The 24,117-nt window shown below is 50.5% G+C and overlaps 1 protein-coding gene across 1 annotated transcript in view; it reads left to right on the plus strand.

The window, feature by feature from the left end:
* LOC141975302 (gametocyte-specific factor 1-like) overlaps window positions 1-24,117 on the plus strand; it is a 113,479-nt gene that overhangs the window by 62,412 nt on the left and 26,950 nt on the right. The gene's annotated exons all lie outside the window — the stretch shown is intronic.

Consider the following 24,117-nt stretch of genomic DNA (forward strand, 5'->3'; position numbering starts at 1 on the left):
AAATAAAACCGGTTGTTGCCCCTTTTAGAAAAGGCGACCACGTGAGACTATCTAAAACCAAAGGAGCTTTTGAAAAAGGTTGTGAACAGATGTTTACCAATGAGATATGTATAGTGGATGAAGCCTTAACCAGGAGCCCGAGACCTGTATACCGATTAAAAGATTACGAGGGTGAGACAGTTACTGGATGTTTTTACCCTGAAGATTTACAAAAAGTAAACCCCAAACAAGACAAGATTTGCAGGATCAAAAAAGTTCTAGCGGAGAAAGGAAAAGGGAGAAAAAAGCAGCTACTGGTGAAATGGTTTGTGGGTGGGGGGGGCGATAAGTTTACCAGCTGGGTGGAAGCTTCTCAATTCTGACGTTTAGACACAAACAAACAAAAAGATTCCTCCTGCAAAGACTGAGGGAGTGAAAAATGAGCGACAGCGGGTTTTACATGACTTTGCCCAGCAATGCCAGCTCTGCAGTTTTTCCTCAAAACACCAGCTCGAACTTTACAATACAGCTAATTAAACCCTTAGATCTCCCGGGTGCCTGGGAGGTGGGGTTAGTGGAAATACAACACCCGCACAGCTGGAACGCTATCAACGAGGACACCCCTTTTGAAATCACCTTTGAAGATATGGCATAGAGTTTTATCCTATGACGAGGTTATTACTCGTCCATACCCGAATGATTGGATCATATGAACAGTACCATGGCTCGTCCTCCCCCACCGCCTGAGGTGGTCATGAACGATGACCCTGTGGGTAGAAAAGTTACCCTTAAATCCGCTGATTTTACTTTTATGTTTTCTACCAGCAGGGAGCTAGCTAACATTCTAGGTTTGGGCCCCAAGCGCAGCGTCCAAAAATTCCCCTTCTGGGCAGACATCACAGGGGGAGTTAATTCCCTGTATCTGCACACAGATATTGTAGAACACCAGTTTGTGAGGGACTTTTCTGTTCCCCTGTTACGCTGTGTCCCTGTCTGAGGAAGGAACAATGAGTTTGTCACCATCACCTACGATAAACCTCATCACGTTCCTGTCAGAAAACACCACATCGATACCATTACCATTGAAATAAAGACAGATCAGAACAGATACGTCTCATTTGTTGAACGGAGTGGATGTGAAAATTTAAATTGACGCGCAGATAAGACGCTTTCTGTTTAATGGGCAGTGCAGCTGAAGGCTTTAAATTGCGCATTGTATCAGCATCCCTTTTTGTGAAGAAAGTACGGGTGGCCCTGAGCGTTCGTCTGGGGCACGCGGAGTCCCTGCTTACCACAAATGCTAAATATCCCGTGGACCGTGTGGGAATGAAAGTGTTTAGCATCCCCGTGGGCAGCAGGGTCAATAACCAGGAGAACCTGTTTTTTGGGACAGTTACCCAAAATGCTTGTCCTAGGGTTTGTCTTATGCCTTGAGTGGAAGTTACACTAAAAATCCCTTTCATTTTAAACATTATGATATTAATTTTGTGGCCTTGTATGTGGATGGTGAACAGATACCAACCAAGCCTCTGCAACCAGACTTCGAGGCAGGATGCTGCGTGAGAGAATACATGAATCTGGTACAGACACTGGTAAACACATGACAGATCGTTCTCTGTTAATCGACCGTGAGGAGTTTCCACAGGGTTACACCTTGTTTGCCTTTGACCTGTCTCCCGACCAGGAATGCGCCGATGACTATTCCCTGATTCAAACCGGGAACCTGAGAGCAGAAATATGTTTTGGGAAGGCTTTAACCATCACCATCAATCTGATCGTGCATGGGGTTTTTGACAACATCATAGAGAGAAATCAGAGGAGAGACGTTCTGCTTGACCATATGTGAACATGGACACCGTGCAGCTCTCGTGTGTCTTATCAAGGTGCCTTACACAAAAAAGAATTTCTTAGATGTGTTCCCTTGTGATTTGGCTCCCTGGCGACAAGCTGTCTCAGAGACCCCTAGGTTTGTATCGCGCATCCACACAACCAACCTGGTGAACAATGGCTTGCCTTGTGTCTGGCGGAGCGTAACCGTGGAGAGTTTTTAGACTCATACGGGCACCCCCCGAAGAGCATGTTGTTTCCTAAAAGCATTATGAAATTTTTAAACAAAAATGCCACAGGCATTGTGTTTCACAATAGATAATTACAAGACCCCCGCTCTGTCGCCTGCGGCTATCACTGAGTGTTTTTCTTACATCATCGGAGCAAGGGTTTATCTTGTGACCGGATTTTAAAATTGTATTCTAACGACTTAGTGCAAAACGACCAGATGGTGATGAATTTTGTAAAAAATACATTTAAATTCTTGGGCATGCCTAGCCTTGCTCAAAATGTGTTTCAACAAGCCCAGACATGTGTATCTTGCAATGCTTTTTATAGCCATGTTATCCAATATTCTCAGGCATAACAGACAATGTTTTGTTTGGCATTATCCAACACATTTTTTACAAAGTAACTTTTCCCACTGTTGCTAGGCCCTGTGAGAATTGCAGAAAAGGGGTGTTTCCACCTCGTATCCATTTTAAAATCCGTAGGGCAGGGTTTTAAACCCTTCTCCTAGGACCCTCTTGTTGTAAATGACTTTCTGTGTTTTCTTAAGGGTTTTGGTCTCTATTTACCACTGATTTTTGTTCCTTACGATAGAGGGCTGCTGCACCTCTCTCTTTTTTGAGGTGTTTTCTCGCAGGCCCGTGCAATAGTCCAGGACTAGATCTTTCAAACTGTCAAAGTTGATCTTTTGACAGTTTGCCAAGTTCAGGGTAATACCTTTGAATTTCATACAGGCCTTTCCTCCCGACAGCTTATACCCGTACGTTTTCGGGCCTGCCGACACAAACTCGGTGATGTGTTGATCTGGCGGGATCTCGCTCGTGAGGGAATTTAGAAAGAATTTAGCGATTTGGCGTTTAGCGGGGTTAAACCTGATCTCGTGTTGGCACAAACGCACGCCTTCTTTCTGGTAGAAATAGTTCATGTACTTATTTTGTTTTTCTTCGTCTGTGCACCAGCTGGGATACCCTGAAGCCTCTTGTTTCTGGCGGAGGTGTCATTTGATGTACTCTGAAAAGAGTTCATCAGATTTTTCATTAAAAAGCCAGATTTCATATATTTTTGCCACCGCGTACCCCTTCGCTATGCCCGCGTTCAATTCCACCGTGCACCAAGTCCCCAGGATGGCCCTCTCCTCGTCAGTATGGATGCACATCTCCCGCTGCTCAGTTTCCGCACAGGTTCGGCATATCGGGAACATAAGTTTGCCACCCACTCTGACAGGTAACAATGGGAAAAAGAAGCCTTGGGTGGGGTACACTTTAACTTTTGCAATTCCGAAATAATTTGCAAGGGGTCCAAATTTGTCATAAACTCTATTGGGGTGTCCGATAGGGTATTCTTTGGTTTTCTTTACAAAAGGGTAGAAGCTGGTAAAATCATAATAGTGGATTTCTTCCCCGGAGTTAAGTTTGTAATATAGGCGGATAGCGTTTGTCCTCCCCACAAAAAGAGCATCACTAGGCATGAGAGGCTAGGGCAACTGGGCTCATTTTAAATGCCTGCAAGCTCCCTGTCTGTTTCTGTCCTCACTTCCCACTCTTGCTCCCAAAGAGTCCTCACTACAAAACCAAGTTGTTTCAGATAGTCGGTCTTGAGCTGCGTCTTGTAATAAAGAAACCCAAAAGTTGTCCCCGTCATAGGGTTTTGTGCTTTTTCACAATGACAGGTGGCACAAGCGTGGAAAAGAACACCCGTTAAACTCCAAGGCTGTGTGTACCCTGTCAACACTGGCATAACCCTCTAAAGAGTAGGAGCCTACCTCTAGTTCCCCACCCTGTAAAGCATGCCATATTTGTATAGTTTCTTTGTGAGAGGTATTCAACAGCCACTGAATAGATGGGGTTGAATATCTTTTTCTGCCTGTGATCATTGTCTGGAGGGAGAAGAGCTACCGTGTTAGGCTCCAAAAACAGAAACCTGTACATAGCCATGCAGACAGATGCCAGTGTTATGTATCAGAATGGATCTATACCCAGTTTTATCTCGGTGAATTTACCAGGTTCTCTCTCTACTAGATCTCCCTTCTCCATCATTTTCATAATCTCTTTTCTGTATAGGATACAAGGCTGTCTCAAAATGTTGACATCCTGCTGACAGTAATACGCGAGCTCTTTCTGCAAGTCAAACGTCTCCTCCCTGTGGGCCTGCTACCAGTCGAGAAACTCTGCTTTTTCCCTGGGCATCATGCTTTCTACACCATAGTGCTCCACACATAGGGGATAGGCCGCACGTCATTTTGATTTTTGAAAGTGTTCAAAAAATGTGGAAAATACCCTTTGCACCCTTCAAACCCCATCACCTGCGGGAGCTTACCAAGCTTCATGGGCAAGAAGTTTAAAGAGTCTAGAAAACGAATGCCCAGGGCCTTAACTTCCACACACATTAGTTTACTACCCTGAGTGATCAGTTCTAGGCACATCTTTTCCTTCAGTAACTGTCTAATGATGAAGTATGCATCGTAACCTTTGGAATTGTGCGCCTGGAACGTGTAGACCCGGAACTCTTTGCCAATAAAGGTCTGAACAAACATAGAAAGACACTCATCACCCTTAAATTCCCAGGACTTTTCCGGCTTGAGGGACATAGCAAAAATGTAATTGGGAGTGTGCAACCCAGTCTCCTTTGTGTATTCGGAATCATAACAAATACACTTTTCTGAGGATTCGGGCTTTCTAAGGCTGTCTATAAAACCGAGGTGACCGTCTACATCACCAGCGATCAAACCCTGACCCTGCTTACAGCGCCTCCCTTTACACCTGTGCCGCTTGTCCACGTAAGACTGACCCTTATCGCACAATGTTTTAGACAGGCATTCAGCTTGTTCTGTCGATTCCCAGTCGATGTGTCTGTCTAAACGCTCTCTGGACTGACAATACAGTCTACGGCGAGGACACCTCAGCTGCACGTCCACGCTGTCTGAGCATGTTACGCTCAAGCAGAGGCAGCAGCTGGACCTGCAAGAGTGGCCGTGACTGTGCACCGTGGGGCAAAACTCACCATAATTTTTTGCTCCGAACAACTTTTTCACAACCAGAATCCCATAGTAATGCTCATCATGCAACAGGATGAAATAAGTCTTGGGGTAAACTGCCCCCCCGTTTAAAAAAAGCCCCTTTCGCCGCATACAGCACCACCTGTATGTTGACTCCTAAATGCTGTTCAGACATTGCTACGTCACTGAGCATAATCTTTTTTTGATCTGACCAGCCCAGTTTCTCATGCAACTTTCTCGCCCCCACTAACGATTCCGCGTCCGTAGGTTTATGGTCGGTCATGACGGCCAAGAGCCCACGCGCAAAACACAGATTGGTAGCCGTGTAAGTCAGGTCTACTAAACATTGTCTCTTTTTTATGGATGATTTGACTACTGAGGATAGAATTTAAAACTCTACGAGCGGCCCCCACCCCTGCTTTATTACAACTGTCACAACGAGGTGCAATGTCCCATTGACATGCAACTCTATTGCTCTGTGGCAGCTTTGAGGTCTGATTGAAGAAATCCTCAGCAGACAGCTCATCCCTAGTTCTTCAGACCGAAAATAATGGGTTAGTTAAATTACGGCTCTCTAAATGTAACTGAACATAATCATCAGGGCCTACCCTACCATTAACGTCATGGAGAACTAACTGTATCCCCCTGTGTATGGCTTCAACAACCTGCTGAGCTGAATTTATTCGCTCAAGATTGACAAAATGAAATTCCTCACAATACACCGACCCCCCCCAAATCTAGGTAATTCACGTTGCCAACTTCTCACTCTCTCCATACACACCTCTGCATTTTCAGGGTTACTTGGGGGTTCCTCTACGGGACCATCTACATCAGATGCTATTTGAGAGTCAGATTGTGAGGCGCTTCCGTGAGGGTCATCGGGAGGAGATGGGGACCCATCATTCTAGAGAGCCCTCTGGGGAATTTTCGAAACCAGACTCTGTGTGAGAGTCTGATTCCACCTCCCCATTTTCAGACATGCCAGTTTGTGAGCCTCCAGTCGAGGGCATCTCTTTTTGTCCCCCCTCTCCATTACCTCTTTAGCCCTTTTTAAAATTTTTACAATGACCCTGGCCTGGAACTTTTTGGCAGCCATTTGTTTGTCCCCCCTTTTGTTTACACCTGAGCTGATGTGTATCCTTGAGGGTGCCCCTTTTACCCAGGCCCCTTTCCACGACTAGTCACGCCTGCGCAGAGCCAAAAATTGAAGTATTTTTCAAAAAGTCACCCACCAAAGCTTTTGCTTTGTTGATGTGCTTTCCAGCCCTCCTTTCTTTTAGACCCCCTGAAGATACACCGTTCACCGGTATTCTGAACGAAGCATCATATTTTCCCCAAACCTTTTTAGAATACCGTTCTTTTAGAACCCCCGAGGATACAGCGTCCCTCAGTCTTCTGAAGGAAGCATCGTAGGTGGGCGTTTTCACTCACGGTTTTCTCAGGGCTTGGTGTGGAGGTGGCCGCTGAGGAACTGGAGTTGTGTTTGCGTGGTTGGTTTTTACCAGAGTCTTTGGTTTTGTCCTTGGGTTTGACGTATTTGAGGTTTGGACTGCCCTGATGCTTCATCTGCACTCTTGGGCTGTTTTGAGTTGTTAAAGGTCTCAAAGCAGATTTCTGGTTCTTTGGCTGGTCTGGTGGAGGTGTCCCTGTAGCTCTGACTACAGCATTGTCAGGAGAACTGCACATACCCGATTAGGGGGGAAGGAACATATAACAAAACTTAACTTTACCATCTTTCTCACCCACACCGATCTATTTACTTAAAATACAAAACCTCATAACCTCACAAACACAGTATATTTACTGGGCTTCATCCATCCATCTGGTGAATTTTTCTTTTCAGCTGTCTCTTTTCTTTTTCTTTTAAGCTTGTTTACCCTCTGGTCTAAGGGTCTCTCATGTTTTGACCTTACTCTGGAGCAGACAATATTATTATTATTATTATTATTATTGTAAATTACATGAAACTGTCTTGTAAACTTAAAAATAAAATATTCATTAGGGTGTTTTTCTATTTAAAAAGTCAGAGCTTTAAAACAAAATAATCCATTTCAGGCTGTACAACAAAGAGGAGTTTTGAGTTTATTTCTACCACTTTAAAACAAAAAACAACAAACCTGCAAACATTTTTTTAAATACACGTCATTTTGCAAAATAAAAACCAAACTGCTTTTAAAATCAACTTTTAAAATCCAGTTTAAAACACATTTTGCACAGTAAAAAAACACCCTGTTAGTTTGAAATACACCATTACCATCAGTTTGCAGCCATATACTATAAAAAAAAAACCACCTATGTTTTTTTACAGAGAGAGAGAGTTTAAAACACAGTTTGCAACAAAATACTTTTCAATAAACCCACATGCATTTAAAAGCCAATTGCAGAAAGTTACGCCCCCCATCCCCCACCCCACCCCACCCCCATGTGTGTTTGGGCCTTTGGATTAAAGAACAAGCAAAAATGTTAGTTAGTATTACCCCCAAATCCCTATCCAACCTGTGTAATACCTGAAGTTATTAAGCAAAACTCCAGTTAAAATAGTTTTTACCTTGGCCCGGTGATGAAATGCAGTTTAAAGTGACTGGTTCCATGCAAAACAGATCACACTGCAAGAAACATAGGCACCATTATTTACTAAGATAGCATGGCCAACGAGTGATAGAATAGAATATATATTTTCAGAGTTAAAAACAGGGAGCATGGCTCCTTTTGCAGTCCAGCAGCCATTCAAGAGAGTTTCTGTTGAAAGAGTCTCCAAAATACCTGAGGTTTTTACACCATCCTAAGCCTTTGTTTCAAACAGACTTCAAAATAGGAGCTAGCAGGTTGGTTTGATCGCTACAACTCTCAAATAATAGCTACTTCAGGACGTTAGGCACCCCTCCCTAACATTCCCTTTTGTGATCTGGGGTGGGGGAATTTGTTATACCAATAAAATAAAAACCAGCAGGATCTTATTAAAAGGGAAAAGGCAAAATGCCACATTTATTGTGAATACAGAAAGAATCATAGTAAGCAGTTAGTTATAGCTATAACATTCCATTCAATTTCATATTTATTCACATATTCATTCATACACACACACACACACACACACACACACACAGAGGTTCTGCAAGGTTGTTATCAGAGTTACCAGCCTTAGAGTTGCTCATGCCAAGCCACTGGCCAGGTGGCCTGGAGACGAGGAGGGAGCAGGGCCTTTTCAGATGCACATCTGACGCTCCTGGAAGTTGGTTTGCAGAATCAGACCCCAAAGTTTTCCGTTTCTAGAGTCCATTTTTATAGGAATTTATTCCTATGCCAGCCTATGGGAATTGCTTCATCATGCTGTTGCTGAATCAATCAGCAGATGGCACATTCCTGACGGCTCCGTCTTGTTCTTCGGTTCTCCCATCCTTGAGGCTGTTGGGTGGATTCCAGTCTGCCCTCCGGGGGTCCTCTGGTTGACGCCTTCTTTGGCCGACGGACACTGGATTCTTAGGCTGGCACCTCCCTGATCATTCAGTTATTATCCACACCAAGCATCCATCCACATACATCCTCTATCTCTATTTTAAAGCACAATCGTTAACAAAGCCAGATAAATACAACAAAAGGGCGGGGAGTCTCTGTGTGCTGTTTCTGTTGTTACAAAGTATTGCTTTGAGAACAGACTCCGTCTAGGATGTACTAACACAATTAGCAGCTTGCAACTTTCACCCGGCGAGGGAGAGAAACAGTCCCAAAACCCAAGAGACCTCTTAATTAGTAATACCCTGGAATTTAAACTATGGGGAATCAAACTCATTTGTGATTTTAATACAGAACTTCTTTAGTATGATCCAACAAATTAAGCTGTCTGCACAACCGAGCTGCTTTTGGCCACATTTTTTTCCTTTTAGTTAAAATGCATTTTTCTGTAGGGCCTTCTTACAGTATTAAACAGTAAATCACCAATCCGTAATGTAACTGTACCCATTTCCAAGTGGGGACCCTTTGCAGATCTCAGTAAATGTCTTTGGGGCTTGTTTTTTAAACATGTTTCTTTCATGCTTAAAGTTTAGGGTGGGGGGTTGAAATAAAATGGTTGTATCACAACCATAATAAGCACCCACAGCTTTTAAAAATTTCTCTTTCGAGCAAATGCTTGTTCTAAAGCATGGTGAAGATTTGTGAACCCTTCAAACATTTCAGTTTGGGGTTAGACCCGTGTGTGTGTGTGTGTGTGTGTGTGTGTGGTGGGATTTTTTGGTTGGTGGTTTTGGGTTTTTTGGGTAAATATAGTATTTTAAACTTTTAATGGCTTTGAATTGCTAGAAAGAGTGACCCATAGCATTCAAACAACTCCTGGGTCATATTTAAACTGTCCAGTAGAGTTCTGCCAGTTCCTGGGTCATTTTCACTGTCCAATAGTGCTCTACCAACTCCAGGGATTATATTTCAACTGCCCAATAGCATCTGCGAATTCCTGAGGTTTTATTTCATTTCATATTAATCCGAACTCACCCACCCACCTCCCTTACTATGGGTGCACACCCATCAAATTTATCCCTATAGCAACAAGGGTAAGGAATCACAGTTATCTTCGCTATTCAGTGGGGGTGTGGTTAAAACCATTCAGTTCAACAGGATGAGTCAACTCTATTGTACGGAAACACATGTCTGAACCATCCCTGTTTTGTTTTCGTGTTGTAAGCAGAGGCAGGATGAGCTCTACCCTGACATCTGGTGGTGAGTTGTGGAAAAGGACTTCAGGAGCTGATCTCCTTTGCACAGGACACTCACCCCACCTAGCATGAGCCCACAGGAGCCCAAATGGTCACTTTGGCTGCTGTGGGATCCCCAGTTTCTCTGTTCTTGGGGCAGGAAGAATAAAGTGTTGTTATCCTGATGATGTGAATCAAGGACAGTGGAACTGTCCTTGGCCTTTTATGACGGAGGGACTCGCCATCAACTAAGTAGCACTCGCTAGGCAAGGGACAAGGATTCCAAAAGCCAGTGAATTGAGAGAGTTTGGAGGTTTGTGCCTAGTGGTGTGAGCTTCCTTCTGAGGGCTCCAAACACCAATTACACTTTCTCTCCATTGTGTAATGTCAGAGGTAATTTTGATTCTATTAGGAGTTTGGTTATAGACTGCAGAGCTGAATTCACTTTGGGTTCAAGGTGCCCCAGCTCTGAGGCCCCCCTACTACTTAACACAGTATTCAGTGATTTCAACTTGTTGTAGGGGAGCTTCAGTGCCCCACTGGTGGGGGCTTGACCCGGTTTTGCGTCATGTTACTGGAATGGAGCTTCTAGATACTGAACCCAGCCCCTGTTGTGGCCAACTCTGATGGGCAGAAGGGTTACACTGTAAACACATTTTTAGGATTTGTTCCCCTCCCACTTCACAGCTTTTTGCTATAAATGGGTCTCTTTTACACAAAGACACAAGACCTAGGTTCTCACAAACCATTTTTTTAAATTTAAAAATCATACAGCTTCTTGAAAACAAACCCAGATGCTCCATTAAAACTTTTAGCTCACTTAAGGGCCAGAGACCTTCTAACAGAAACACAGATAATCACAAAGCCCTTTTCATTCGATTTTTTAAAATGTACAGCGACCAAGTTTTATATTGCATGTTTGTCCCCTCATCATTCTCTCAATTAATCCTTTTAGATTTCTTACAAATAGTCTTTTTCTTAAGCAGGGTTCTGTCCCTTTTTGTGTGGACCAGGCAGTCAATGTAACGCTGTAAGCAGGCATCTTCCGGTTTGGACATTTTCTTTAAAACACGGTCAGGGTCTCCACTGAATTGCACAGCATTTCTCAAGGTCACCCCTTGCGCTAAATGTTCTTGGGTTAGGCACAGACGTTGCATAACATAACCTATGGCAATAATAGTGTTCAATAAGCTTTCCAAACACAGCTCAGCACACAGGCCCCAGAACTTGCAGTTTCTAGCCATTGAAGTCCAAGTCACAGTCATGGTGCCATTGGGCTGGGGCATCTATGACACAGCCCTCACAATTTTCAAAAAGCTTTTCCCTAAGACAGTGATGAAGAACAGCATAAACAGCAACGCGTACAATAGTCCGCATAACATTTTTACGCTCGTGACGTGGCACTGGCTCAGCGAGTTCCATGCCAGGCCTCCTCCTAAACTCCTCCTAGCCGTCCTCCTCGGAGTCATCTTCCACAATTTCTAGCGGCGTTGAGCAAAAACAAGACGGGCCTGGTTCACCTTTCCTGCTTGATGCAACGCCGTCCAGGGCCTCCGGGTCCTCTAGAAAGGCATCGTCAAGCTGTCGAGAGATTTTCAGACAAGAAACAAGCGTAAGTGCCCACTGCTTGTTTTTAGATTTACACAACCCCTGGTTCCTAACCCCATTACACCCAATCATCGACCGTCGCTTCTTAATCATTCATTTACCTGAGCTACGTCTTTTCCATTCACCTTGTCTGCCAGTGCCTCCCCCAAGCCATGATCGCCTTCCTCCTCCAGGGTGGCGGATGACGAGAGGCCACCATGCTCATCGGGGTGTCTCATGAGCGGTTGGGCTTCAGGGTCGGATTCTGGCATATCCATCAATGGCTGGGCCAAAGGAATCCCCTTGGCTTCTCTCTCATCCTCTTCAGAACTGTCGCTGCTGTAGCGCTTTCTCCACACAACTCCAAAGGTCCTCGGGGCTAAAACAAAGTCTGAAGTTCTCACAGGGGTGGTAAAGGAGTCCACGTTTCCTCTCAGCCTTTCCACAATTTCTAAACCACGTCTTCTTGGTAAGAGATGGCCTCCTCTTCCCAGCACTGGGACTTATGAGGTGATGGTGCTGCACTCTGATTGGCAGAGGGTGTTGGAAGGAGTCCTTAGAGGGGTCACACGACCCTCTTCTGGGCGGTTGACCCCGTCCCAGAACCCACCCTATTTTGGTTGAATCTCCTTTTGGGGCTGTCCAATGTGGCCAAAACCCATCGTGATTGGTAGAGGGTGGTGGGAGGAGTTCTTAGAGGGGTCACACGAGCCACTTCCTGATGGGTCACCCCGCCCCAGAATTCCCCCCAATTGGACAAATCTCCTCTCGGGGTGGTCCCCAGCGGCTGAAAACCCTCCTGATTGGTAGAGGGCAGTGGGAGGAGTTCTTAGAGGGGTCACACAAACCCCGTAACTCCCCCTGATTGGTCAAATCTTCTCTCGAGGCGTTCCTGTGGGGGCAAAATCCATCCTGATCAGCAGAGGACAGTGGGAGGAGTTCTTACAGGGGTCACATGACACACCTTGCTTCCGGACATGTGTCCGCCTTGACCCTGGAAGTAATACTCCCATGAGGTGGGACTTCCAGTGACCCGTGTGCAGGGCTTACGGGGCCAAGGGGTGGGGTTAACGTTCAATTGATGGTAGGGCCCTTATACTACTCGCTCCCGCTACCCAAAATTGGAACAAGAGAGACTATAATACTGGAGAGAAAGAAAGGAATGTTTTAAATGTTTTAAATTCTTGTACTGTGCTGTAAATTCTTTTCCCTAAATTAATTCAAAACATTAATTTGTATTTTCTATTTTTCTATTTTTTTGTTGTTGTTTTATAACACAATACAGCAACTAGAATACTGGCCAGTATTATACTTTTATAAATAGAATACAACAACCATAACACTGGCCCGTATTAGCCATTCTCCTACTGCTCAGATGCTGTAAGGGAGAGAAGGATCAGGCCCTGTAAAGTAGGCTGGGTTGATTTTTTATGACTCCAAGTGTTTTTATTACACATCAGGACATCTAGTCATTCTGATGGACGTGCAGCCTCTGGACAAGCTCAGTGATAAGCATGTACATTACACTGCTTGCTCAGGGGTCATTACTATAGAAACAGCCAAGTACTGGCCCAGATCCTCAAATACACCTGAGCTTTAGACTTTGGGTTGTTCTAAATTACGCTGGCTTGTAACAGCCATTGCTGTACGGGAGATTGCTGTAGCACCGGGGTCGGCAACGTTTGGCACGCAGCCCCCAAGGGTTAGCCCCGTGGCGGGCCGGGCCAGTTTTTTTACCTGCTGCGTCCGCAGGTTTGGCCGATCGCGGATCCCACTGGCCGCGGTTCCCCACTGCAGGCCAACGGGGGCTGCAGGAAGCCGTGGCCAGCACATCCCTCGCCCCGCGCTGCTTCCCGCAGTAAAACAGAAGGTTTATTAGACGACAGGAACATGGTCTAATACAGAGCTTGTAGGTGCAGAGAACCAGACCCTTCAGCTGGGGGGGTCCATTTTGGGGGGCAGTGAGCCAGACAACCACATCTGCCCTTCACTCCATGTCCCAGCCAGCCCCAAACTGAAACTCCCTCCAGCCCCTCCTCCTCTGGGCTTTGTCCCTTTCCCGGGCCAGGAGGGCACCTGATTCCTTTGTTCTCCAACCCTTTAGCTCTCACCTTGCAGGGGGGAAGGGCCCAGGCCATCAGTTGCCAGGAAACAGGGTGTCGGCCATTCTCTGTGTCCAGACCCCTGCACACACCTGCCCTCTAGGGCTCTGCAACGATCATACACCCTTACCCCACCACCTAGATCCTTAAGAACTGCCTGGGGAAACCGAGGCACCCCCACACTATTCAGAGGAAACATTAAGAACAGTCCCACTTCGTCACACTGGGTATGAGATTTTGCTGTTTGTGCAGGGAGCTGGGAGCCCCAGGGTGCCCTGTTTAACCCTGGGACTTGGTGCCTCGCCAAGAGGCCCTGCAATGAGTGTTGGGCTGAAACCCAGCCAGCTTGGTTTACATCCGGCCCACAACAGCGTCAGATGGAGCAAACAGGCCAAAGTGAAAGCAGAGCCACTCCCCAAGCCTCTGGGAAAGACTGACCTGCCTTGCGGGGCGGGTGTGCAATTCCTAGCTTCTGCCTCCCTCCCGCCTGCTGTTAACGGGAGGCAAACAGAGACTGCAATAAACCCCTCTGATAGGAACGAGCCTGCGCTGCTGGGGAACGGAGCCACTCGGAGCGGATTAAAAGCCCTAGTCCCAGAGCCAGGGCAAGCGCTCTCCTCTGGACAGCGGTTGGGGACGTCATACAGGGCGGCTTTCGGGCCCAGGGTTCATCCTGGCGCTTCAGCTGCTAGTGACCTAGGGCCTCCTGTTCTGCAGCGCTGAGACCCACAGCTGCACTGAAGTCACTGGGGCAGATCCACTGCTCGTGTCAGTGACCACGGCTCCAGGAACGGGGCTGGAGAATGTGCTGTGCCCCTGAACAGGGCTGGGACAAACTGCCCCAGCCGAGGTCTGCCCCGATGGGAGCTGTGGGGAGCCCAGTGTACTGGAAGCTGCTGCTGCCCCAGAGTTTGTGATGGAGAATGTGGGGTGACGGGGGAGGGAGGGGCAATTCAGCACAAACAGCTCCTTTCGATTTCCTCCCAGCCACCCCAGCATGCCTGGGGACTCCCCTCCCCAATCAATCAAAGCCCAAGACGGGGATCTGAAGCTCTATATGAAGTTAATCCTCCGCCAGCTGACGTAACCCACGCGCCTTCTGGGTGTGGTGTTGTGTCCCATCGAGTGGCACCAAGACCATTCGAGAGAGAGAGAAGATGAGTCTGCTCTGCAGCCGTCGCTAACAGCCAGGGGGCTTTTAGCTCATGCAATAGAGGCTCATGCACTAAGCTCCAGAGGCCCCAGGTTGGATCCCCACCCACCGACGACCAGGGTCTGTGGGTGTGATGCTGGCGTGGCTGGCAAGGGGCAGCAGGAAGGGTTTCCACTGAGCGTTAAGGGAAAGGAACTTGCTGGCGGTGACACGGTGCAGCTGTCTGGTTGGCACACCGGGAAAGGAACATGGAGAAGAGCTCCAGCCCTGGCTGCGTCCCCAGCTCTTGTCTTGGCATTCTAAGAGGCTAACAGATGCAGTGCGAGCTTTGAAAGCCAACACACCGTGTTCTGGGCCTGGAGCAGCGGCTGGGAAGCGTTCCCAATCAACAACCGCCCCGGGATCCCTGTAATCCGCACCAGAGTTCAGGGGGAGGGGAGGGAGCTGGAGGGCCTTTGAAAACACAGACAGCTTGATGCCAGCCTTCCCTGGCTGCATGGATCTATCCTCCAGAACCATGCCACCAAGGGCCCAGTCCTGCAGCGGGACAGCCGGAGGGTTGGTGTCGCTATCCTCCCATTCTACAGAGGGGGAAACTGAGGCACAGAGCTGGGCCACGTCAGGGCGCAGCTGGGGATGGAGCCCGTCAGATCCTCATGAGCTGCTGTGTGGTGCTAGCGCTTGTGTCTGCGCCAGCTATAAACACAGGCCCCCTTGTGCAGGCCCAGCCGTCCGTCCCCTGGCGGGCAGCAGTGCCCATGCAGGAGCACCCACGCAGCCCCCCACCGCCCTCGGCTGCAAAGCAGCCCCAGCCCCACGGCAGGGTTACGTTCTCCTCCCCTGCCCTGTGTTCTGGCTCCTCCAGGACCCTTCACGAGGCTGGCAGGGGAGCGCTGAGCTTGGAGCCTGGCCAGGCTGGAGCTGGCCCAAAGGAAACACCTCCACGGTCTTTCCAGGTGCCACCCAGTCCCCCAGCGCCTGCAGGAAGGTTTGGGGTAATCACACACACACTGGGTCTCCCAGTCACCAACGCTTTGCCCGGAGCTTGGCTCGGAGGGAAGCGCAGACCCAGTCCAGCCAGCCTTGACGTCCCTCTCCGCGGAGCTGGGACCGCACCTGGAGCTGCCAGCCCAGTCCTGTCTACTCAGCGAACGGCTTGCTGCTGCTCTTTCCCGGGTCTCCTCCTCCCTCCCCAGCCCTGGAGCCAGACGAACACCCACACACAGGCCTACTGTGCCCATGGCTGTACAGCGGCTGCAGGGCTGCAGCCATCGCGTCCTGGACATATTCAAGGGGAGCCCGATGGGATTGGCCAGGCAAGGAGGGCATGAGCCCTGCCCAGCTAGGATGGGGCACTGTCCCCAGGCTGCTGCATCAAAGCCAGCCCTGGCTAGGAGCGATTCTGCAACCCAGGAGAGATTCTGCAACCATCTGCCTGCTGGAGAAAGACATCAAGGTGAACTTGTCCCAGCTTGGAACTCCCTGTAGCCAATGGGATACATTTGGGTTAGGAAAAAGAAAAGAAGTACTTGTGGCACCTTAGAGACTAACCAATTTATTTGAGCATAAGCTCCCAGTGTCAGCTGTGCCAGGGCCCCCAAGACCTTTGGGCCTGGATTGGGGGGGATCATGACTAGGGTGGAGCTGGGACCCAGGGACAGGTGAAGCTGCACCAGGCTTGCAGAAGAGCTCATCCTGCAGAGACCTGCATGCAGACCCTGCTGGAGGGAGATTGTTTGGGGCAGAGCAGGGTGACTTGGGGGGCTTACAGCAGGGCTGGGGGGAGGCAATGGGGGTAGCAGGGAGGGGGAGAGGTTTACAGTAACTGCAAGCTGTATACAGTGGATGGGTTGAGGGGCCAGGGCGTGATTTGGGGTGGGGAAGTGGGAGGCAGGAGGTGCGGGTGGGTGATACCCCCATGCAGCGGCAGTGCCCCCTGTAGGCAGCACGGGTGCATCCAATTGGCCCTAGAGGAAATATTGTCTAAAGATCGGAGTTCACCAAACCCAGGCTGAGCTAGCCCTGTCCCCAACCTGCCCATCCCTTGTGGGTATGGACTGCAGCCCGGTGTCCCCTGCCCTGGGCCTGGCCATGCTGGGGGCTGAGCGATCCCAGAATGATGCCCAGCGCACACCCCTTCTCCCGGGCAGGGACCCAGCATCTCGTCCCCCAGCCCTCCCCAGAGTCGGCCCCCAACCTCCAGGGCTGGGTGAGGGGTGGGGAAGGCGACCGGCCTGAGCCAAGTTCACAATTATGCAACCAGTCCATGTGATGCTGCTTATCATCTTACCGAGCAGCCCAAAGCCGGCTCACCCGCCACTTTCCTGGCATTTCGTTGCCTGAAATTAAATCACATTTCCTAATTACTGGGTGGGCTCCAGCTGCTGGGCTGGGCTGGGCTGGGCTGGGCTGGGCTTTAAGAAGGGGGCAGTGTAGTGTGATCAGCATCAGTCACAGAGACAGCCTGTTGGAGAGAACCCCCCCAAAGCCCGAGACCCCCCTCACCACAGCCAGCCCCCCAGGCTGCATCTAACGAGGCCCACTCACCTCCCTCTGCCCTGCAGGAAACTCAGCCTGGCTGGTTCCTACAGGGCCCATCCAGCCCAGTATCCCATCTCCCTGCTGTGAGCAAACGTCAGGCCCTGCCCACTTGCACGTTCCCAGAATCTGGCCAGCCCAGCGCTGATCGTGCAGAAACGCGCAGTCCTGGACAGTGCTCGGCACAAAGGACTCACACAAACACATTCCAGAAGCGTGGTACAAAAACCACAATATCAAGAAGGGCACAAAAACATTCTCCAAGGATAACAGGAACACACTGAGCCCTCCTAAAAGATAAGGTCAAATAGCAACGTAATAAATACAAATGTTTTAATCAAACCAACATGTACAAAAAAGTGGACAATAACTAGCCAGGTCAGAGGGCAGTATCTAAGTCAGAGGGGCAGCTTTTTTGTATCAGGGTATCTCTGAGAGAATGTGTTTGTCCAGCCAAGGGGGAAATGGAAAGTCCCGCCATTCACTGAGCTGCGTCCATTGTCACAGGCATACATGTCTTAGTATCCTCGTAGAGTCTGCCAGGTGCTATTACCATGCCTTGTCAACAATAAACCTGGCCGCGTGCCTTCGTCCCTTAACGGATCTTGTGGTCATTGGGCGGTTCACTCAAGGTCTGCTGTGCTGGCTGTCTGCGCAGAGCTGGGGCAGCACACAGAGAGAACACACACACGCAGTGAAATATCTAACAACAGAGGCAATCAGTAAGGATGTTTCACAATGGCTCGTTTGGTTTCAAAGGGCAGGCCCAGCACTTTACACTAATTCATGCTTCTCCCCTGTTGGGGGAGTTACACAGGCCATGGCTACACTACAAAATCAAATCGCCCTGCGTGCAGCCGCCACAGTAGTTACAGCACTTGTGTGTGTGTACACCTGGCTCCTTGTGTCTGTGGTGTGTGGTATCGATTGTACTGTCAGTGTGGGGCGTTGCGGGACAGTCGATGTAAGCAACGCAGTATGTACACTGACACTGCATTGACCTAACTACGCTGACTGGGGGCGGTGGCATGATTAAGTCAGCAAAGCAGGTGAGTTACATCAGCGGGAGCCAAATTTTAGTGTAGATGCAGTGTTAGGTGGACGTAAGCTGCCTTGCAAACTCAGTGGTGTAGAGCAGTTACAGAGGTTTACGATGCAAACATTCATTCTAACTTTATACCACGGGCTACAGAGGTTATGGGAGAGATCAATCCTGCAAGCAATTCCACAAGTCGAAACACTCCACACACGCTGATCAGCAGCTGTTTTCACACGGCTAACACACAGGCTGGGTCAAGCTCTGCATTTGTCCGTGTTCAGTGAGGCCTAAGGGCCTGGGCATGAGCTGGCACCTGGTCTGCTAGCGTCACAGGGCCCATCTAGCCCAGTACCCCGCCCTCTCCCTGCTGCCTCCTTCCCCAATTCAGATCAATGGGGCCAGCCACCCCAGCACCAGCTACTTCAGAGGAAGGTGCAAGAACCCCCTCCTAGTGGCTAATGATGACATAACCAGTCGTGGGAGGGGGGGAAGGGGGGCATATCCCCCTCATCCTGACAGTCAGCAGTGGCCTTGTGCCCTCTTTTCTAAATTCTGTCTTGACACCCTTGCTCCCCTACCCCCACCATCCTTGTCTGAATCCTGCCCGGCTCGCAATGTCATTGACATCTAGTGGCAGTGAGTTCCCCTGGCTAATTATGTAACTTCCCTTGACATTTGCTTTCACAGAGCGTCCCATTGCTCTTGCAACACTGGGGCAGGTGAAGGGGGGGCAAATAGGAGCACCCCCCTCCTTTCATTATATTCTGTACCTATTTCAGCCCTGCTTCTTTCGCTCCTCTTTTAACTAAAGCCTGAGCTTTTTTGTTGGTAAATTGGCCTTTTTCTTGACAGTGTTGTAGAAAAAATTTGCTTCTTTCTAAACATTTCAGGTTTTTGATGAGCAATTTAAAAACAGCCTTCGAAAAATTACCCCTCCCTCCCCCATTTCTCTGCCCTTTGTCCTTTTCTCATTTGCCACTGGAAAGTGGATGGGAGGGGATGAAAAAAACCACACACACACACACACACACACACACACACATGTACATTTTTGGCTTTTGAAAATTTTTTGCAAGGGGTGAAAACATAAGGGTTCCACACACACCCCCAAATTTCCAAGGCAGCTCAATTGTGGGGCTGCTGCTCTTCCTGCTGCCCTTCTAGTGCCAGGGTAGACCAACACCCTGTCACACTTTAACCCTTAAACGGCCAGCGTTGCCAACGCCCATCATTGCATGGTGAGCCCAGCAGTGGGTGGGGGGGTGAGTTGGAATGGGATCAGTCACGAAGAATCTTCGCTTTCGTTAGATAAAGTGCCCACCCTCGGCGTGGAGGAGAAGCCCCAGACCTCGCACCCTCCCAAACACAGCCATGCCAGAATGCAAACAAATATTAAAATCTTGTGATTTTTTAAGCAAATCTCATGATTTTGAGGCCTGACTAGTGACTTCTGAATGTTGGGACACAAGAGGGGCACCAAAGCTGATGGGCCCGCTCGGCCTTCGTGCCACCTGGACAGAGGCACCTGTGTGGGACCCGGGGTGGCTCGTGCCTCCCCACACTTGGGACAGACAATACTAAACATCTCATGGCTCCCCCTGGCAGTGCATGGAGGGAAAGCCGCTCCCGAGCTATGGCCACAGAGTCAAGAGAGGCAGTGTGGCCTAGTGGGTAAAGCACTGAACTGGGATGCAGCAGACTGGAGGTCTATGGCTGGCTCTGCCACTGGGTGACCTTGAGCAAATCCCTTCCCTGCCCTCTGCCTCAGTTTCCCCATGTGTACAGTGGGGATGATGACACTGACCTCCTTTGGGAAGTGTTTTGCTGGACAGTGCTATGTAAGATGAATAATAATATTCTGGGCTGGCTAGGGGGCGTCTCTCCTCTCTGGGGCACGGGTTCGAATCTGTCCCAGGGAAGCAGTGTCTGACAGTGGGTGGTGGCTGTGGAGAGGGGCTCAGTCCAGTTCCTGTTGGGACAGCACCCGCGTTGCCTGCCGGCTGTGGGACTGGCACGCTGGGGCTACAGAGCCTGAGCTCCGCTCTGCCCCTAGATGGGTCCCTTCAGGGCAGGGCCGTTGGCGTGGGGGATGGGGGTGTGACGCAAGCCTTGGGCTCTGGGGCAGTCGAGCTGGCCCTTTCCCCAGTGCTGGAGTCCCCTCCACAAGGCCCAAAGCTCTCCAGGCCTGAATCCTGGCCCCACGGAGCCCGGCTCGAGGGGAGGGGGGGCATTTCCTGCAGCCGCACTGCCTCTCCGGTACAGCCAGTGGCCTTGGCACTCTGGGGCAAGGCAAGTCACTTTCCAGCCTCCACCCCTCGTGCCACGGGGCACAGGCCAGCCCAGGGCTCTGAGGAAGATGGGGCGTGCCCTCCGCCCCTCTGATTTAAACGTCTCTCTGTCCCTTCCCCCCGCTCCATGGCCCCGTGCACAGCTCTCCTCTTTCTGCATCTTCCCCTCCTGCTCTTTAGGATCTGGCCTCCTGGGGTACCCAGGTGTCAAGGAAACCTGCTCCCGGCTGGGGAGCCATGGTTGGCTTTTGGGCCCCAGGCTTCTGCATGGCCCTGGCTAATGAGCCCCCTGGGAGGGCAGCGCTGCCCTGCGTGGGCCCTGGGGCCTCGGCAGGAGCTGCCACAGAGAGCCAGCGGCAAAGCTGCCAGTGGAGGCTTCTCCAGTGCCCTGCAGAGTGGGGGAACTGGGCTGAACTGGGGCCAGCGTCAAGGCCATGGGAGGTAGCAGCCAGGTAAGGGGCTGGGTTCCCCACTGTTGGGCCCTATGGGGGTGCTGGCTGAGGGACCCTGTGCCCATGGCGTTAGAGGGATTGCAGGGACGAGGCCCTGGGGGCTGCTGGGCGTTTGGAGAGGGGTCTGTGTTCAGCTCCCATCTCCCCACACACGCTTCTGATCCAGAATGGCCTGGGTGCGAGACTTTCCCCTGGCTGGTGCCAAATGGCCAGTGTTTGCTGGGATGCTTTGGACCCGGCAGCTGCTCCCTGCCCCTGGGGGAGGTTCATCGCTGGGGCAGTGCTGCCAGCCCAAGAGACTGAGGGCCTGGGCCCCACAGCAGATCACTCTGTACTCCACCCCTTGCCCTGCCCGAGAAGGCGGGGAGGGCACTCTTGGCCAGTCCTTGGCTGTCAGCTAATGCCCGTCAGAGCATGGACCCATCCCCCTAGGGACGGGGTTGAGACCCCCAAACTCATGTCACACATAGGCCTGCTGGGCGCTGGCAGTGGGGCAATCCCTTCCCTGCCAGGGACTGCGGGGGGAGGCTCTTGGGGCAGAGATGGGACCAGCGGGGCATCCCTGGCACAGCGAGGGAGCAGGTCTGTAGTCCTGGCCTGGAGAATCCGTTATCCACCTCTCATTACCCGCTGCCCAGTCGAGGCACCGAAAAGAAACCGTGTGATTTTAGGTGACCTATCGAGTGGCACCTAGTGCGACTCAGAGCGACATGGCTGGCACGAAGGGCTCGGTGAATGGGGGGGCTGGCTGGGAGCGGGGCACTGACTGAGTCACTGGGCTCCCACGGCCAGAAGAATCTCGGCCCCAGCCTTGCACCACCCCAGGGCCCCAATCTCTGCTGAGGCCTTGCCCACCTCCCTGGCAAGAGGCCCAGCAGCTCTGCTCACTCCCAGGACTAGAGTCACTTGTATTCCAGTCACTCAGTTCATCCCTGGGGTTGAGAAGTAGCCACCTCTGGGGTGGGGTGCAGGGGCTATTTATACAGGGATCCTTTGCCCAGCACTGAGATGCAGCCACCTCTGGGGTGGGACGGAGCAGCTGTTTAACAGCCACACAGCACAGTAGATTAGGACAAGTGAAGAATCCCACATCTAGTTGCACTGCGCTGCACAGAGCATGGGGAGCTGGGCCAGGGAGCCAGGGGGGAGGGACAGCTCAGTGGTTTGAGCATTAGCCTGCTAAACCCAGGGTTGTGAGTTCAATCCTTGAGGGGGCCATTTAGGGATCTGGGGCAAAAATTGGGGATTGGCCCTGCTTTGAGCAGGGGGTTGGACTCGATGACCTCCTGAGGTCCCTTCCAACCCTGATATTCTATGATTCTATGACCAGGCTGCACTGCACATGGGCTCCTTAGTGACAAGCGCTCAGGAGCTTAGATTTACAACCCCCAAAATAGCACAAATTGAGCACTATGCTGGGGCCGGCACAGACTAGAAGGGGCGAGTGCCCCCTACTGGGTCCTCCCACCCCACTCACTGCAGCCCCTAGCACCCCATAAGCTCCATCCATGCATAGTAAGGGGACTGGCACATGGAATTGCAAGCCCAATAGCAAGGATTTCTGATGACTGTAAACTCGGGGCGGGGGAGTGGAGAATTGCTAATATAGTTCCTATTTTTAAGAAATGGAAAAAAACGTGGTCCAGGTATCTACAGGCCTTTTAATTTGACCTCAGCTCTCTGCCAGGTCTGGGGACAAATTCTGAGAGAGAAAGTAACGAAGGACAAAGGGGTGAACGGTAACTGGGATAAAATACAACCTGGTTTAACAATCGGTAGGTCCTGCCAGGCCAACCTGAGCGGTGTCTCTGCGAAGATAACTGAGGTTTCAGACAAAGGAAACGCAGTAGATCTAATCCAGTGGTTCTCAAACTTTTTGTATTGGTGACCCCTTTCGAACACCCAGCCTCTGAGTGCGACCCCCCCTTAAAAATTAAAACCACATTTTTGATATTTAACACCATGTTAAATACTAAATTTAAATCCTATTGCTTAAAATGAATTGACCTTTACTCACTGCTTTTAAATTAAGACTAAAACACAGCGGGTGGCGGGGCTCGGGGCTGACAACCCTGTGCGTGCTCCCGGCTGATAACCCTCAGCATGGCCGGGCTCCGCCTGAAACCCCATTACAGGGGTCGGGGCTCCCAGCGTCCTGGATGCCCCAGCTCAGGGCTCACAGCCCCGCTCCTGGTTGGGGTCAGGACTTGCAACCCCATGTGGCAGTCAGACTCAGGGATCACAGCCCCGCTCCTGGCCAGGGTTGGGGTCTGGGCTTGCAGCCCTGTGTGGGGGTTGGAGTCGGGGCTCGCAACCACAATTCCCTGTCGGGGTCGGGGCTCACAGCCCGGCGCAGGGGTTGGGGTCAGGACTCACAGCTGCACACCGGGGTCGGGGCTCACAGCCTGGCGCAGCGGTCGGGACTCACAGCCATGTGCGCGGGTTGGGGCTCGTAGCCCAGCAGCTCCACACAGGGGTCGGGGCTCACAGACTGGCACAGGGGTCAGGGCTCGCAACTTACAGCCACGCGCTGGGGTCGGGGCTCGTGACCTCCCCACTTAACTGGGTTGTGACCACCCAAGGGGTCATGGCCCCCAGTTTGAGAACCAACGATCTAATCTACCTGGTTGTCAGTGAGGCATTTGACACAATTGGGAAATTATTAGTTCAATTGGAGAAGATGGGGTTTAATATGAGAATTGAAAGGTGGATAAGGAACTGGTGAAAAGGACCTGCAGAAAAGGACCTGGGGTTACAGCAGATGAGAAGCTGGAGATGAGTCAGCAGTGTGCCCGTGTTGCCAGAAAGGCTAACAGCATATTGGGCTGCATTAATAGGAGCATTGCCCACAGATCGAGGGAAGTGATTATTCCCCTCTATTCAGCACTGGTGAGGGCCTCATCTGGAGCATTGCGTCCAGTTTTGGGCCCCCACTACAGAAAGGATGCGGACAAATTGGAGAGAGTCCAGCGGAGGGCAATGAAAATGAGTAGGGAGCTGGGGCACGTGACTTATGGGGAGAGGCTGAGGGAACTGTGGTTATTTTGTCTGCAGAAGAGAAGAGTGAGGGGGGATTTGATCGCTGTCATGGAGTCCCCGGGCGATGCTCTGGAACTGCTCCCCATGAAGCCAGTCAGGACTCTGGGGAAGTCTCCTGTCTGTGAGCAGACTGTCTGCAGGACACACGGCTCACACAGCTTCCTGGGTCTGACCTCGGAGCATTCAGCATCCTCTGCCCCTC

The sequence above is a fragment of the Natator depressus genome, chromosome 20, assembly GCF_965152275.1.
Source record: "Natator depressus isolate rNatDep1 chromosome 20, rNatDep2.hap1, whole genome shotgun sequence".
In the NCBI taxonomy this organism is placed as follows: Eukaryota; Metazoa; Chordata; order Testudines; family Cheloniidae; genus Natator; species Natator depressus.